General features: G+C 36.5%; 1 long non-coding RNA gene across 1 annotated transcript; it reads left to right on the top strand.

The window, feature by feature from the left end:
• Nucleotides 1-3,497: 3,497 nt before the first annotated feature.
• LOC141659634 (uncharacterized) lies at nt 3,498-15,943 on the top strand. The gene is made up of 3 exons (XR_012549834.1): nt 3,498-3,576; nt 13,984-14,028; nt 15,852-15,943. It is a non-coding gene; the product is annotated as an uncharacterized LOC141659634 (long non-coding RNA).
• Nucleotides 15,944-17,636: the final 1,693 nt, after the last annotated feature.

Raw genomic sequence — 17,636 nt, 5'->3', positions numbered from 1 at the left:
ATGGAAAACTATCTTTCAGACATGCCTTATTCAAATCAGTAAAATCCACAAATGTACGCTGTTTCCCATTAGGTTTCTTAAGTAAAACAGGATTTGCCAACCACATGGGGTAGAATGATTCCCTCACTAGGCCAGCTTTCAACAGTCGGTCGACTTCTTCTTTCAAAGCCGAAGCCCTTTCTCCACTCATAGCCCTTCTTTTCTGCCTTACAACCCTCCTATCAGGGTCAATATTCAGATGGTGACACATGACTTTGGGATCCACCCCTATCATGTCAGAATGACTCCAAGAAAAAACATCCAAGTTTTCCTTCAAGAATGAGACAAGGGCTATTTGAAATCAGCATTTAGCTGTTTACCGATTTTGAGTTCCCTTGTCGGATCATAATCATCTACCATAACCGAGACGGTGTTTCCAGCCGTGCCTGCTTTTTCGTCCGATTCCAGAATTCGAGGATCAAGGTCTATTTCCACCCTAGGTTGAGTTTCTTGAATTTCCTCTTTCTCAGGTAAACCATCGATAGCATCACAACCTTCAAAATCGCTATCATTGACCTCTTCAACTGCCCCCTCTACCAGGGGTTCTCCGACTTCCGTGATCTTTCCAATTTTTTGGGCCTCTAATAATAGTACTTCTTTCGGGGTACCTACCCCCTGAATAGATGCAACAGCCGTATATGGCTCCTCACCGGGGTGTTTGACAATCATAATTGTATTGCAAGATTCCCTTTTTGACTTTGCTCTCCACTCTTGAGGGGTATTTCCATTTTTCTCATTAGTCGGCTCCAAGTATCGGTAACACTCTTCACTTGAACCCCCATCAAACAGATGCCTACTTGCTCGCATTGCCATATGTAGAGCTCTGCTGTAACATTCCCTAGAGTCTACATGACAGCCCTTTACCCATCCAATTCCATTAGGGGTAGGGAATTTTATAGAGAAGTGGTGAATAGAAGTAATAATTCTCATTTCCCTCAGCAAGGGCCTGCCAATAATCCTATTATAGGAGATATCTTCATTTACCACCACGAACACGGTAATTCGCGTGGCTGTCCGAGGCTCTTCCCCCAGGGTAACAGGCAATTTAATTCTCCCCATAACCAAGACAGAGGTCCGGTAAATCCGCACACATCATTATAGCAGGGTAATAACTCGTTGTCTACTAGCCCCATTTTCTGGTAGGTGCTATAGGCCAAGATGTTGACGGAACTCCCATTATTTACCAACATCTTGTATACGTTAGTCCCTCCATTTAAAGCATTTATGACTAAGGCATTGTTGTGAGGGTGATGCACGTGTCGAGCGTCTGACTCTCTGAAGGTTACATCGGCTGATTCCCCTTTAAAGTACTTGGGAAGCCTCTCTGATAGGTTGCAGACATTAGTGAGGATCGGCCCCCTGGCCTCATGAGCATAATTTTTCATAGCATTTCGGCTCGAGCCACCAATATAAGGACCTCCTATGATCGTATGAATGCTTTTGCCCCTTGCAGGTCTCTCTGGATTTCCTTTTTCCCCTTCTTTTCCCGCCTTATCTGTTAGTGTATACTGAAAATATTTATTTGAAGTATATACATTTATTTCTGGCTAGTTTAATTGAGAATCATTTGAATGTTTACATGTTGTCTAATATTATATATTGTGAACAATCTAGTATCAAATGAGATACATAATATTAGATTGTTAAATACGGTTATATAATATAATAAGGTTCACAACACAGGTGGTGTTGGACAATCCACCAGTATGGCTGTAGTATTATTTAGATTAGTTTATATTTACTAATAAATAATACTAGTATACTTTGTGTATATTGAACATGATCAAATTTAGAATTGTTCCCTTAATACTGATTAAGAAGGAGAACTAAAATTCTATGTTATTATTAATGCTTAGGTTCTTAATCCGGAAATAGTAATTGACACGTGTATATTATTTACATGCTTTGATTTATATATGAAGTAATTCTTTTGAATTATATAATTATATTTTGGGTGATGGAATTATATACAAGGTGGATATTATTAATTGAAGGAATCCATGTCCTGATAATATTCGGGTTAATGATGTCCCCTTGAAAGCTCAGAAAGATTTAATTATGTGTAACCCTGCAGGTGGAATTTATTCTGGCATAATTAAATAAAGGTTGAGTGGATGATCAAGGATAAAAGATATTAATTAAATAAATTATCAGTAATTTATTTAATTAATGGACATGCGATATTTTAAACATGGGGAATTTAATAAGCAAATAATATTGGAACCGAATTAATTATTTAAATTGCGGTATTAGGAAAGGTAGTGCAAATATTAATTCTTTAGTGGATTGAATTAATATTTAATTACATTGGGCTAGGCTCAAGATGTAATTATAAGGCCCAACCTAATTATTCATGGTCCCTATTGTAGCCTATATATATTCTTATTCTCTTCTTGCTTGATTGAGGGTGAAAAACATATTGTAGCCACCAAGAAGCAAGAAGAGAGGATAACTTGAGAAGACGGAGGCCACACTTCGCTCAAGGGAATTTGGGAATACAATAGAAGAGCGTGGAATCAACCGTTAATGTAAGAACCCTGATTTTTGTAATATTTTAAAACTTTTGTGAATAGTAACTTGAGCTGATTAAGTAATACGTATGTGGATCATCATAAAATGAATAGTGGAATTTTGAGAATCCGAGATCATATTCTTGTTTATCGAGGAAAATAAGTGAATGTAAAAGCCGACGGAATTCGAAGATTCACGATTATACTACGTGTTTTCGTATCCGTAAAGAATGGCATAGAAACGGGAATACTACGTGAAATAAATAATATATCAAGGTGTTTCTATGATCAAGAGAAGGAATGGAATTGGTTATAGGATTATAAGCGATAAAAGAAATCGCTACGAAACAAGTCATTATACGTGGAAGCTATCAGAATGGAACGACGATTGCGTTTACGATAAATAAACGAATGAGAAATTAAATCCCATGCAAGTTGGCCATGCATAACCAAGTCCTAACTAGTATTTATGAGTGTAACTAGATGATTAGAAGCTAACTAGAATAGTTAGTGGAATAGTGTTGAATAGTGATGGGAGACAAACAAGTACACAAGCCATATTTCTTTTCTCACTTCACCACACAATCAAACCAACCCATACCTTTGCCAAATTATTGTCAAATCTGCTTCATACATCCCATATATTCATTATACACTCCCACACTTTAGCCACAAAAGAAAACAACCCCTTTTCCCTCACTTAAAGCTCTCCCATTTTTCATTCCCGCAGTTCGGATTTTCTGAGCAAGGGAGAAAGAAAAATTCATAACTCAAAATATACTTATTCAAATATCATGAAATTTTTACCACAGCTTCTCTATATTATGGGTAAGCTGAGTATCGAATTTAAGCCCCAAATTATTTTTTTTCAATTTTATAAAAATATTTGAATGAGTTGCTGAAAGGTAACTCCGAAATTTTAACTTGTTTCTTGGTTTTGTTTCTTAAGGATCTAGCCCTTCTAAGTGTTTTCTAAGAAAACCAAGCCTCAATAATCCTAGCACTAACCTTCCTAGTATCCAAGAAGGTATAACTTTCAACCCTTTAAGGTTTTATGGTTGGATTTAAGAGTTATGTTTGTTGTAGTGTTAAGATCCAAAGAATTGTGTTTGTTTGAGTTTGTATTGATTATGTTCTTGCTAAAGGCTTGAGATGTTGAGTTGTAATCCATGTATGTGGTACTGGAAAGAGCATATAAGGTGTATGTGGGTGGATCTTGAGAAGTACTTGTGTTTATGATGGTTATAGGTAGTGATTGTGTTAAGATCAAGTAGTAGAAATTGAGTTTGGACATTCTTGCACTTGATCTGTTTTCTGCAGGACATTCGGCCATGAAAATGGTTAAAATTTGAAAACCACTGGCCATTAATAGATAGATCTGGTTTTGTAGTTTCTATACATGTGTAGATCATCATGAGGAGATTTACGGTTTAGGAGTTATGGTCATTTTAGTGTAAAACATTTCTGCGATTAACCAACTGCACTTAAGTCCACTTGCAAGGTGATTTTGAAGGACTTAAAATAATTTCAAGATTCTGGAAAAATTATGAAAAATGGATATGACAGTAGAAAAGACTTTCCAAAAAGAATTTTGAGAAAATAATAATTTTTTCGATTTTATAAAAATGTTTTGGTAAAGTGAGCGCAAGCGAGAAACGCATAAAAACCTAGTTTTGACGCGCGTTTTCTCACGTTCGAGCTTAAAACTCGAAATGGACTTTCTAAAGCGAACGATCGATTTCAAAACTCGACCATGTTATAAAATGAGAATATAAGTGTTGAGAATGTGACGATCGGAGATTCATTATACTTGAGTAGTTGCGAAAGTTGCTTAATAAGAGCGAGACGTTAATCGCGTACTAACTTAGACCGTTGGCAGAGACCATACCACTTCGATTACTCGAGACAAGTTTTCGAAACCCTATCTCATACTATCCATGCTATATATATACTGTTGTGATATTGATGCCATGATTTACAGTTCAAACATATATGTTTGTCTATGATATCAATGCATACGAATTATGCGATTGTTTACGAAAACAAATTTTATTTTACACGAGTATGAGAAATTGAAACGTATTTCAAATATAATATATGATAATGGGAGTCAGAGATATTTTAATAATGATTTAATTCCGGAGAGAGCCGGACGCGAAAGATTTCTATTTCGATAAACAAAGTACGTTCGCGTAATATATATATCAAGCAAACGATTGGGATTTTGACTTAAACTTCGAGAAATATTGGTTTATTCATTTAAGGGACACCCTTACTTGATTGATTATTTTATAAAGCGATACTTAAGGGATTATTAAATATCCAGAAAGTATTTAAAAATATACTGAATAGTTTATAAATCATTTCACGTTATTTAATAAAGATTTAACTATTCAAAGAGCAATATTAGGATACCAAATTCGGTTTTGATTATTTGATTAAGGTGTCTCCATTCGTTGGACCTTATTCAGAAATATTTTGTATTTAAGGTTTTTATTAATTCATTGAACCTTATACAAAGATGTTTTATTTATAAGATTTTATCAATTCATTGAATCCCTTTTAAATTATTATGAGACCTTAGATATTTAGTATCTTCGGACTTCTAAAAACTTATTTAAAAATAGACATAGTTCCCAAAGGTACTTTCTAAATTATTCAAAACTCTTGAAATAGATTAATCATTTGAAATGTATCAAAACCTTAGGGAACTTAGTCTAAAAGCATAAGAGTTTTGCTTCCTCGTTCAATAAAGAACAAGTGAGTAATATATGTGTCACCCTACTACATATAGGGATTTGAAAATGATTTTAAATTCAAAACTCTGACAACTCCCAAAGATCAATTGAGTTAAAAGTGATGAATAAATCATCTTATTTAAAGGTCAACTTTTAACGACCTATTCCCTCGAAAAAGGATTTTGAGCAAAAGATATAATTGTCTTGGGACTGGAATATGGCATGCCCGGTACGGAGTGGTATCGGGCAGTGACCAGGCGCGGAGTGGCGCATTATGCAAGCGCGGAGTGGCGCATTGTACGGTTATATGGTCTATGTGACCATTGACTTTCGGACTTGCACGGCAATGGGCAACCACCGTGTAGTGTCTTGATGAGCCCAAAGGCGGCTAGGTTTGTATTCCTTCTACTAGTAGAGAAAATTTTGTATTCGGCTGATCACCGATACGTGGTTTATTCCAGTATAGTCCCTTTCTTCCATTTTGAAAAAAAAATTGTTGTGAAATATACAACAGAGAGCCGATAAGGCTGAGTTTTAAACAAGGATATTGATGAATATATATATATATATATATATATATATATATATATATCAAATCCATTTAAGAAATCTGCCGATAAGGCTGAGTTTAAATAAGGATGTTGATAATTATATATCAAATCCATTTGAGAAATCTGCCGATAAGGCTAAGTTTTAAATTGGGATGTTGATGAATATATATCACACCCATTTGAGAATCTTGGTTCGAGTAACATCTTGATATTTTGAAATAAAATGAGTACGAGTATAAAATGATTTTGAGAAAGAGATGAATACAAGTATTCAGTGGCTATACTATTGTAGTTGATTTTGAGAATACTATAAATTTGACAAGCATATAAACTTTCAGAACGCTTTGGAGATACAAAGTATAATTATTGGTTTTATTATCCTTACATACTTAATTATGGGGATATATACCTTGCTGAGCTATAATGCTCACCCTTGCTTTTATATATCATATCACAACAGACTACCAGCATGGATCAGACCAGGACTGCTGTCCGTAGGCAGGTAAGGAACGCTCGTGAGTTCCGTAGGCTTTTTGTGCGCCAGCCCCGTCAGGTAGATAAGTGGAGATGATTTATTTGATACTATTTCCAAGCATATAACCTGTGTGTGTGTGAGAGTTTGAATAAAAGGTCAAGTAACATTGTGAAAAGAGAATTATTTAATTAATAAGTGATCGTAACGACCCGAATTCACGACCTTGGATTTGGGAGTGTTACAGAAATGGTATCAGAGCCAAAGGTTAAAGTCTTGGAAAGAGTAAGAGTAAAATGGGTAGACTGCGGATCTAAAAGTTAAGAAGAACTCTCATCGAGTTCGTAGTCGGACTACTATGGAGTAATCGCGACGGTAGTACCCAAGGGGACCTTAGCCTTAAGAGTTGAGGCATTGGTTGAGTTATTAACAGTCGATTGAAAAGCCAGCATTAAGGGAAGAGAATGAGTTGTAGCACTCAGAGAAAAGAGTGCTAAGTGTTATATGCAAAAGAGAGTCCATTGGTTGAGCCGATAGAGTTTGTTGATGGACTACCAGGAGTTATGTTAAAGTGTTTATGTGAAGTGTTATACAGAAATTGATGGAATCGTTTAAGATCGACAGAATGAGGAAATGAGAAAATTGTACATGATTTTTATAATGTTGATATAGAAGTGGAGCTAAGTCTCTGGAGAAAGCGGGATAAAAACGATACACCAATACCATGGGTTGATTGGAAAACTCAAGTCTTGCCACTCATAGCTCTTTATAAAGTGTCCTTGAGGAGACATTTTAGGCAAGAATCAAGATGCTTAATTCTTTTACTATTAAGGTTATTACGTTACCTGAATTGGTTGAAAGTATTGTTCCGATAATAAGGGTTCAATACATGACAAATAATAATTCTACCAAGAAGGGTATTCGCTATACCATTGAGGAATCTATGTCCTATAAGGAAGATTTTAGCGTGTCCCAAGATGAGAATGCTATGCGATAATACGAAATCATTTCGTCCGTTAAGCCATTATGGTTCGGCACGAAAAGCGAGAATCGACAGAATAATTTCTGAAAAGTTTCATGCTCCTACAATCAACGCAGCAAGCTCCGAACTACTGGAGGAGAAGACCAATAACCAATAAGTCTGACGCAGAATTCCAAGAGTGGGATGTCACTAGGAGCTATGTGTATATTCTCGACAGGATGTCGTCTTTTGTTAACACATCAAATCAGGTACGTGGGGACAACATTGCGAGTAACCAAAGAGGAATGAAGAATGTATTTGTGAAAAAGTGAGTTATTAATCGACTTTAACATACTGAGTAGAGACGAGAATAATGTTATATTGGTGATCTTTTATATTAGCATAACAATGCCACCCCGACATATTGGGAAACTAGAGCAAACCTTGTTGACTTGGTAAACCAAAATAACCAAGAACACGAGGAAGTCGAATATAATGAATTCGACTTAGAGGATTACAATGAAGAAGAAACTATGGATACTAACGCGGGGGAAGGCCAGAGCGGAAACCCCATGGACCAAATTATGAATCTTCTTCGAGAGAATTTAAATTGTCATCCTCAACCCAGGTTGATCATGTTCCAGTTACTAATGTCTTTAAGGCCTTTAAGTGGTTGAAACCCCCAGAAATTTCAAGGGACTGCTAACCTGTTAAGGCCAGAGCTTGGATGAAAGAAATGGAAAAGAGCTTTGAGATAGTGCCCATAGAAGAGACGCAAAAGACTGTGTTCACCAATTATATGTTGAAAGGAGAAGCAAATTATTAGTGGGAACCTAAAGGAACCCTGGAGACTGATGTGATTATCATATGGGGAAAAGTATTTCCCAGGTTTATGGAGGCTCAGATGGAGTTGAAGTTTCTAGAGATTAAGTAAGATAAGATGTCAGTGGCTGTGTACAAAGCCAAATTTATTGAACTGTCGAGATTCGTGCCGGAGTTTGTGAACACGAAAGAGAAAAAGGCAAGGAGATTTCAGCAAGGGCTGAAACAATGGATTCAGGACCGAGTGTCATTACTTGAGATAACAGACTATGTGCAAAAAGGCCTCAATTGTAGAGGCATAGAGTGAGCAAAGTCAAAAAGAGAGAGAGAGAAAGAGAGCAAGAAGAGGATTTCGGAAGCCAAGGCGGCAGAGCGATAAACAGAAGTTTCCGATTAGGACTGAGAGGGGAGCGGTGTCCCAACCCGCAGTGGGTACCAGGTTTAGCGAACCGGTAAGTAAGAGTATCGCCCAGGAAGGTGGTCAATATAGGACTACGTTTCATAACCAGTTTCAGTCACCCCTACCAGATCATAAGTCATGTGGGGAGAAACATCCCGGGGTATGTAATTTAGGAAAAGAGCTACTGAGGTGCTTTAATGCAACCAACCAGGACATTATTCTAGCAACTGCCCCAACCCAGCTAGGGCGTGATAGCAGGTAACCTTTTACTCAATTTGGTTACTGCAAATATTCTGTTTAATTCTGAAGCAACTAAGTATTTTATATCGCGAGATTTTTGGCCAAGTTAAAACTTAATGTGATTCCAACGCGAGAATTATTGCGAATAGAAATAGTAAATCGAGAGGTTGCTCCAATTAATGAGATTCATCTAATCTGCAAGTGGGAACTAGGAAGGAAGGACTTTAAGTTGGACTTATTTCCTTTCAGGCTGAGAGAATTTGGCGTGGTCTTAAAAATGGATTGGTTGTCAAGCAATGGTGCTCATATTGATTATAAAGGAAAGAAAGTTAAAATCCGAATGCCTAACGACAAGGAAATTATGATTAAGGGTCAGCGTCAGACCCAAAATTTTTGAATATTGCTCAAGCGAAGCAATTATTGAGGAAATATAGCAAAGCGTATTTAGCATACGTGGCGGGTACCAAGAGAGAAGCCCCGATGTACGTGACATACCAGTTGTTAACGAATTTGAGGATGTGTTTTCCAAAGACCTTTCAGGATTATCACCTGACCGAGAAATAGAGTTTGCTATCGAATTAGCATCAGGAACGACATCACTTTCAAAAAGCCCCATATAGGCTAGCCCCGGTTGAAATGAAAGAATTGACTTCACAGTTGTAAGAACTGTTGAACAAAGGAATGATGAGACCTAATGTGTCACTATGAAGCACACCAATGTTGTTTGTCAAAAAGAAGGATGGCAGTATGCGATTGTGCACAGAGTATAGGGAACTGGATAAGCTGACTATTAAGAACAGATACCCTCTCTCTAGAATTGAAGATTCGTTTGACCAACTTAAAGGAGTTGTATACTTTTCGAAAATCGATCTAAGAACGGGATATCACCAACTGAAGATTAAAATAGGGGACAAATACAGTATTTCGCACGAGGTATGGACATTATGAGTTCTTGGTGACGTCGTTCGGGCTAAAAAATGCCCAGTAGCTTTCATGGACTTTGTGAATCGAGTGTTTAAAAAGTATTTGGACGTGTGCGTCATTATTTTTATTGATAATATTTTAGTCTATTCTAAAACGGAAGAAGAACATGCGGAATATCTGAGGATAGTGGTAAAAGCATTGAGAAGAGAAAAGTTGTTTGCCAAATTCTCAAGGTGCGAATTCTGGCAAAATGAAGTTCAGATCTTAGGACAATTGATGAGCAGTGAAGGAGTGTTAGTTGACCCTACCAATATTGAGGCAGTATTCCAATGAGAAATAATAACCACACCTACGGAAGTAGGAACTTTTTGGGAATTAACCGGTTTTATGAGAGGTTCGTACAGGATTTCGCTAAGATATCAGGACCTTTGACTAGGCCTACTTGCAAAACGGAGAAGGTTGTGTGGAATGAAAAATGTGAGGAAAGTTTTCAGGAATTGAAAAGGAGTTTGGTAATAGCCCTTGTGCTGGCATTGCCCGATGGAAAGGGTGATTTTGTGATCTATAGTGATGCGTCACGTAAAGGATTAAGATGCATGCTCATACAGCATGGGAAAGTGGTTGCTTATGCCTCACGGCAGCTGAAGGAATATGAAGTAAGATACCCTACTCATGAATTAGAATTAACAGCAATAGTTTTGCTTTGAAAAATTGGAGACAATATCCATACAGAGAAAATTGTGAGATCTACACTGACCATAAGAGCCTTAAGTATATATTTACTCAGAAAGAACTCAAAAGGAGACAGAGGAGATGGTTAGAGTTAATGAAAGACTATGTTGGTGAGATTTTATATCACCCAGGGAAGGCTAATGTGGTGGCCGATGCCCTTAGTAGTAAAGAGAGACTCAAGATGTTGACAACGCCGGAGGAACTAGTGAGAGAACTCGAGGAGATGGAGATAGAGGTGAAGTCACCGGTAAAGGGACTGATGGACTATTTGAGATCAAATTAGAACCGGAATTGTTAGAAAAGATGGGACATTGTCAGGAAGAGAAGACGAATGAAGAGCGAGAATCTTTGACTGAGAAGAAGTCAAATGTGAGAAAGATGAGAAGTGAATTATGAGGTATGCGAACCGGATTTGGATTCCGAATGTTCGAGAATTAAAAGATGAAATTTTACGCGAAGGACATAATTCTAGATATTCAATTCATCCTGGAGGTACCAAGATGTACCAAGATCCAAAGGAATATTATTGATGGCCCAACATGAAAAGAGACGTGGCCAATTGGGTCAGTAAGTGTTTGACCTGTTAAAGAGTGAAGGTGGAACATCAGTGACCGAGGGGACTCCTACAACCCTTAGGAATTCCGATATGAAAGTGGGAACAAATAGCCATGGATTCTGTGGTAGGATTTCCCCGAGCTAAGACAAACCGTGATGCAATATGACTAATTATATATCGACTGACCAAGTCAGCATACTTTCTTCCAATCAAGAAAACATACATGGTGGATAGATTAGCAGAGCTATACATCAAGGAAATTGTGATAAGACATGGAGTCTCTGTAGCTATCGTATCTGACAGAGATCCCCGATTCAACTCCAGATTTTTTGAGGAGCTTTCAGGAATGCTTATGAACCAAACTGAATGTGAGTACTGCATACCATCCCCAAACCGATGGACAAAGTGAGTGAATCATTCAGACATTGGAGTACATGTTGAGAAATTTTGTAATTGATTTTTAAGGTTATTGAGATGAACACCTATTTTTGATAGAGTTTGCCTACAATCATAGTTATCATGCGAGTATAGAAATGCCCCCACATGAGGTGCTGTATGGTCGGAGGTGCCATTCACCCTTGTACTGGGATGTAGTTGGTGAAAGAAAGTTACTAGGTCCCAACTTGGTGTAAAGAACGAGGGGTATAGTTGAGTTGATCAGAGGATGCTTAGCGGCAGCTCAATACTGACAGCGTAAATATGCCGACTTAGCACGAAAAGACAGAGAGTCTGAAGTGGGTGACTAGGTATTTTTAAAAGTGTCAGCATGGGAAGGACTAATGAGATTTGGAAAGAAAGGGAAGCTGAGTTCCCGATATATAGGTCCTTTGAGATTTTGTGACGAATAGAACCGTGGCATACGAATTGGCTTTACCTCCAAACCTTCAACAGGTTCATAGTGTTTTTCATGTGCCAATATTGAGAAATTATAATGCGGATACCAAGAATATAGTGAAATATGAGTAAGTACTAGATATGTCCTACATTCAGCAACCAGTTGAAATCATTGGTTGAAAATAGCAAGTACTCAGGGACAAGAGTGTCAAGCTATTCAGAGTCTTGTTGAGATATCCCGAGATCGAGGAGTCGACTTGGGAATTATAGAGCCACCTGCGAGAAAGGTACCCCCATCTATTTGTGAGTTGATTCCGGGACGAAATTCTTTTAAGGGGGAGAGACTGTAAGAACCCTGATTTTTGTAATATTTTAAAACTTTTGTGAATAGTAACTTGAGCTGATTAAGTAATACTTATGGGGATCATAATAAAATGAATACTGTAATTTTGAGAATCCGAGATCATATTCTTGTTTATCGAGGAAAATAAGTGAATGTAAAAGCCGATGGAATTCGAAGATTCACGATTATACTACGTATTTTCGTATCCGTAAAGAATGGCGTAGAACCGGGAATACTACGTGAAATAAATAATATATCAAGGTGTTTCTATGATCAAGAGAAGGAATGGAATTGGTTATAGGATTATAAGCGATAAAAGAAATCGCTACGAAATAAGTCATTATACGTGGAAGCTATCGGAATGGAACGACGATTGCGTTTACGATAAATAAACGAATGAGAAATTAAATCCCATGCATAACCAAGTCCTAACTAGTAGTTATGAGTGTAACTAGATGATTAGAAGCTAACTGGAATAGTTAGTGGAATAGTGTTGAATAGTGATGGGAGACAAACAAGTACACAAGCCGTACTTCTCCATTTTCTCACTTCACCACACAATCAAACCAACCCATAAATTTACCAAATTATTGTCAAATCTGCTGCATACATCCCATATATTCATTATACACTCCCACACTTTAGCCACAAAAGAAACCAACCCCTTTTCCCTCACTTAAAGCTCTCCCATTTTTCATTCCAGCAGTTCGAATTTTCTGAGCAAGGGAGAAAGAAAAATACATAACTCAAAATATACTTATTCAAATATCATGAAATTTTTACCATAGCTTCTCTATATTATGGGTAAGCTGAGTACCGGATTTCAGCCTCAAATTATTTTGTTTCAATTTTATAAAAATGTTTGAATGAGGTGCTGAAAGGTAACTCCGAAATTCTAACTTGTTTCTTGGTTTTGTTTCTTAAGGATCTAGCCCTTCTAAGTGTTTTCTAAGCAAACCAAGCCTCAATCATCCTAGAACTAACCTTCCTAGTATCCAAGAAGGTATAACTTTCAACCCTTTAAGGTTTTATGGTTGGATTTAAGAGTTATATTTGTTGTAGTGTTAAGATCCAAAGGATTTTGTTTGTTTGAGTTTGTATTGATTATGTTCTTGCTAAAGGCTTGAGATGTTGAGTTGTAATCCATGTATGTGGTACTGGAAAGAGCATATAAGGTGTATGTGGGTGGATCTTGAGAAGTACTTGTGTTTATGATGGTTATAGGTAGTGATTGTGTTAAGATCAAGTAGTAGTTGAGTTTGGGCATTCTTGCACTTGATCTGTTTTCTGCAGGACATTCGGCCATGACAATGGTTAAAATTTGAAAACCACTGGCCATTACTAGATAGATCTTGTTTTTTAGTTTCTATACATGTGTAGATCATCATGAGGAGATTTACGGTTTAGGAGTTATGGTCGTTTTAGTGTAAAACATTTCTGCGATTAGCCAACTGCACTTAAGTCCACTTGCATGGTGATTTTGAAGGACTTAAAATAATTTCAAGATTCTGGAAAAATTATTAAAAATGGATATGACAGTAGAGAAGACTTTCCAAAAAGAAGTTTGAGAAAATATTAATTTTTCGATTTTATAAAAATGTTTTGGAAAAGTGAGCGCAAGCGAGAAACGCATAAAAACCTAGTTTTGACGCGCGTTTTCTCACGTTCGAGCTTAAAACTCGAAATGGACTTTCTAAAGCGAACGATCGATTTCAAAACTCAACCATGTTATAAAGTGAGAATATAAGTGTTGAGAATGTGACGATCGGAGATTCGTTATACTTGAGTAGTTGCGAAAGTTGCTTAATAAGAGCGAGACGTTAATCGCGTACTAACTTAGACCGTTGGTTCTTGTTTATAGATCGCCAACCAAACACCAGAGACCATACCACTTCGATTACTCGAGGCAAGTTTTCGAAACCCTATCTCATACTATCCATGCTATATATATACTGTTGAGATATTGATGCCATGATTTACAGTTCAAATATATATGCTTGTCTATGATATCAATGCATACGAATTATGCGATTGTTTACGAAAACAAATTTTGTTTTACAGGAGTATGAGAAATTGAAACGTATTTCTAATATAATATATGATAATGGGAGTCAGAGATATTTTAATAATGATTTAATTCCGGAGAGAGCCGGACGCGAAAGATTTCTATTTCGATAAACAAAGTACGTTCGCGTAATATATATATCAAGCAAACGATTGGGATTTTGACTTAAACTTCGAGAAATATTGGTTTATTCATTTAAGGGACACCCTTACTTGATTGATTATTTTATAAAGCGATACTTAAGGGATTATTAAATATCCAGAAAGTATTTAAAAATATACTGAATAGTTTATAAATCATTTCACGTTATTTAATAAAGATTTAACTATTCAAAGAGCAATATTAGGATACCAAATCCGGTTTTGATTATTTGATTAAGGTGTCTCCATTCATTGGACCTTATTCAGAAATATTTTGTATTTAAGGTTTTTATTAATTCATTGAACCTTATACAGAGATGTTTTATTTATAAGATTTTATCAATTCATTGAATCCCTCTTAAATTATTATGAGACCTTAGATATTTAGTATCTTCGGACTTCTAAAAACTTATTTAAAAATAGACATAGTTCCCAAAGGTACTTTCTAAATTATTCAAAACTCTTGAAAGAGATTAATCATTTGAAATGTATCAAAACCTTAGGGAACTTAGTCTAGAAGCATAAGAGTTTTGCTTCCTCGTTCAATAAAGAACAAGTGAGTAATATATGTGTCACCCTACTACATATAGGGATTTGAAAATGATTTTAAATTCAAAACTCCGAAAACTCCCAAAGATCAATTGAGTTAAAAGTGATGAATAAATCATCTTATTTAAAGGTCAACTTTTAACGACCTATTCCCTCGAAAAAGGATTTTGAGCAAAAGATATAACTGTCTTGGGACTGGAATGTGGCCTGCCAGACACAGAGTGGTATCGGGCAGTGACCAGGCGCGGAGTGGCGCATTATGCAAGCGCGGAGTGGCGCATTGTACGGTTATATGGTCTATGTGACCATTGACTTTCGGACTTGCACGACAATGGGCAACCACCGTGTAGTGTCTTGATGAGCCCAAAGGCGGCTAGGTTTGTATTCCTTCTACTAGTAGAGAAAATTTTGTATTCGGCTGATCACCGATACGTGGTTTATTCCAGTATAATCCCTTTCTTCCATTTTGAAAAAAAAATGTTGTGAAATATACAACAGAGAGCCGATAAGGCTGAGTTTTAAACAAGGATATTGATGAATATATATATATATATATCAAATCCATTTGAGAAATCTGCCGATAAGGCTGAGTTTAAATAAGGATGTTGATGATTATATATCAAATCCATTTGAGAAATCTGCCGATAAGGTTAAGTTTTAAATTGGGATGTTGACGAATATATATCACACCCATTTGAGAATCTTGGTTCGAGTAACATCTTGATATTTTGAAATAAAATGAGTACGAGTATAAAATGATTTTGAGAAAGAGATGAATAAAAGTATTCAGTGGATATACTATTGTAGTTGATTTTGAGAATACTATAAATTTGACAAGCATATAAACTTTCAGAACGCTTTGGAGATACAAAGTATAATTATTGGTTTTATTTATCCTTACATACTTAATTATGGGATATATACCTTGCTGAGCTATAATGCTCACCCTTGCTTTTATATATCATATCACAACAGACTACCAGCATGGATCAGACCAGGACTGCTGTCCGTAGGCGGGTAAGGAACGCTCGTGAGTTCCGTAGGCTTTTTGTGCGCCAGCCCCGTCAGGTAGATAAATGGAGATGATTTATTTGATACTGTTTCCAAGCATATAACCTGTGTGTGTGTGAGAGTTTGAATAAAAGGTCAAGTGACATTGTGAAAAGAGAATTATTTAATTAATAAGTGATCGTAACGACCCGAATTCATGACCTTGGATTTGGGGGTGTTACAGTTAACAAGGTGATTTTCTTTTCGTAATCTTTATCGTAAAACGTAGTAGCACCCCAAGTCCGTGGTTCCCAATAATTGGTATCAGGAGACTGGTAATGGGTTCTACGTTTTATGATATGATGTCCATGTCGTAATTATATATGCGTGTATATAGTGTTTTGCTTGTATTGGTTTTGATGCAGGTTGTTAATCCACTATTATGGCCATGTATATTTTAATTATGTGTTTGGATCCCACGTGGTTTAATCGTGGTTAATTTTTGTTTTGGTTTCCACGTGGTTTAATCGTGGTTGTGATTTACACGAGGGTTGATCGTGTTAGAATAGATTTTACAAAATTAGTTTTGTATTAGATCTATTTTTTGTAATTGTTCCGGGTATTTTGTAACAATTATGTGCGATCGGAAATCAATTCTGGTGTTTTTTTGTTCCGCTGTGCAACACAAGGGGCTGCTGTTGGTGTTTGGTTCGAACAATAAACAAAACAAAAACACAACAGACAAGGCGACTGGCGGCTGGCGCGTGGAATTCAGCAGAAACAGGGGGTAACGCAGGCCGAACCTGCGCAACATGCCCAGTTTGGCTGTAACGTAAGCCGTACCTGCGCAACACCCCCAGATTGGTTGTAACGCAGGTCTGGCATGCGCAACAGGTGCTGGCGGCAGAATTTTTTTTTCTCAACAGCTGGAATTTTTTTTCAGAGGGCCATAATAGTGGAAAATTTATTTTAATTTTTTCCATTAATTTTTTAATTATTGCTAATTCCTTTAAAATTGTATGTTTAACATAATTAGGACGACATGGACATAAATTTTATTTATTGCTTTAATTAAATGTTATATGTTGTTATTATGTGTGTATTTTGAATGCATGATTAGACATAATTATAACGACATAGAGCCCCATTTAATTTTAAAATTCCTCAATTTTAATAAAAATTCTAAGTGGGAGAGGGAATTAATATGAAATTAAATCCCATGGTCTCCATTATTGTTTGTATGTAATTTAACATAAAGACGAATATAAATTATATAAACGTCACCCAGCGTGGTATGTAATTTATGGTGTCTAGAATGTTATAGAAATTACTAGAACAAACTTCTTAAATTAATAAGTTTTAAAAAGGAATAAATACGAATTTTCTTTATTTCTGATATGGGGCGATTTTGTCAAATAACGGGTTCATCGAACTTGTAAGACTGTGGGTATTAAGTGAGACCGATGTGACTCCTCCACTACCTGGAAATCAAACCATTGATGAATGTTGAATTGAAGTATTCTATACAAGGCAAAATTACGAATATTGGAAGGTATACACGCCACCCATCGTGGCGTACCAAGTTCCATAGATTTCGAATAATTTAAGATTTGATGATGGTATACACTTAGCTATGAAAAATAATATAGACCACCCCAACGTGGCATATTATTTAGTAATAGGACCGAAGTAACATTTAAACAAAATTAGGCGGTATACATGTCACATATCGTGGCGTACCAGAAACTTTTGGTGTTTAAATGTTAGTGC

This window comes from Apium graveolens, chromosome 5 (genome assembly GCF_009905375.1).
Source record: "Apium graveolens cultivar Ventura chromosome 5, ASM990537v1, whole genome shotgun sequence".
Lineage (NCBI taxonomy): Eukaryota > Viridiplantae > Streptophyta > Magnoliopsida > Apiales > Apiaceae > Apium > Apium graveolens.
Note: the sequence above shows the minus strand (reverse complement) of the source record. Positions and strands in the feature narration are given on the sequence as shown.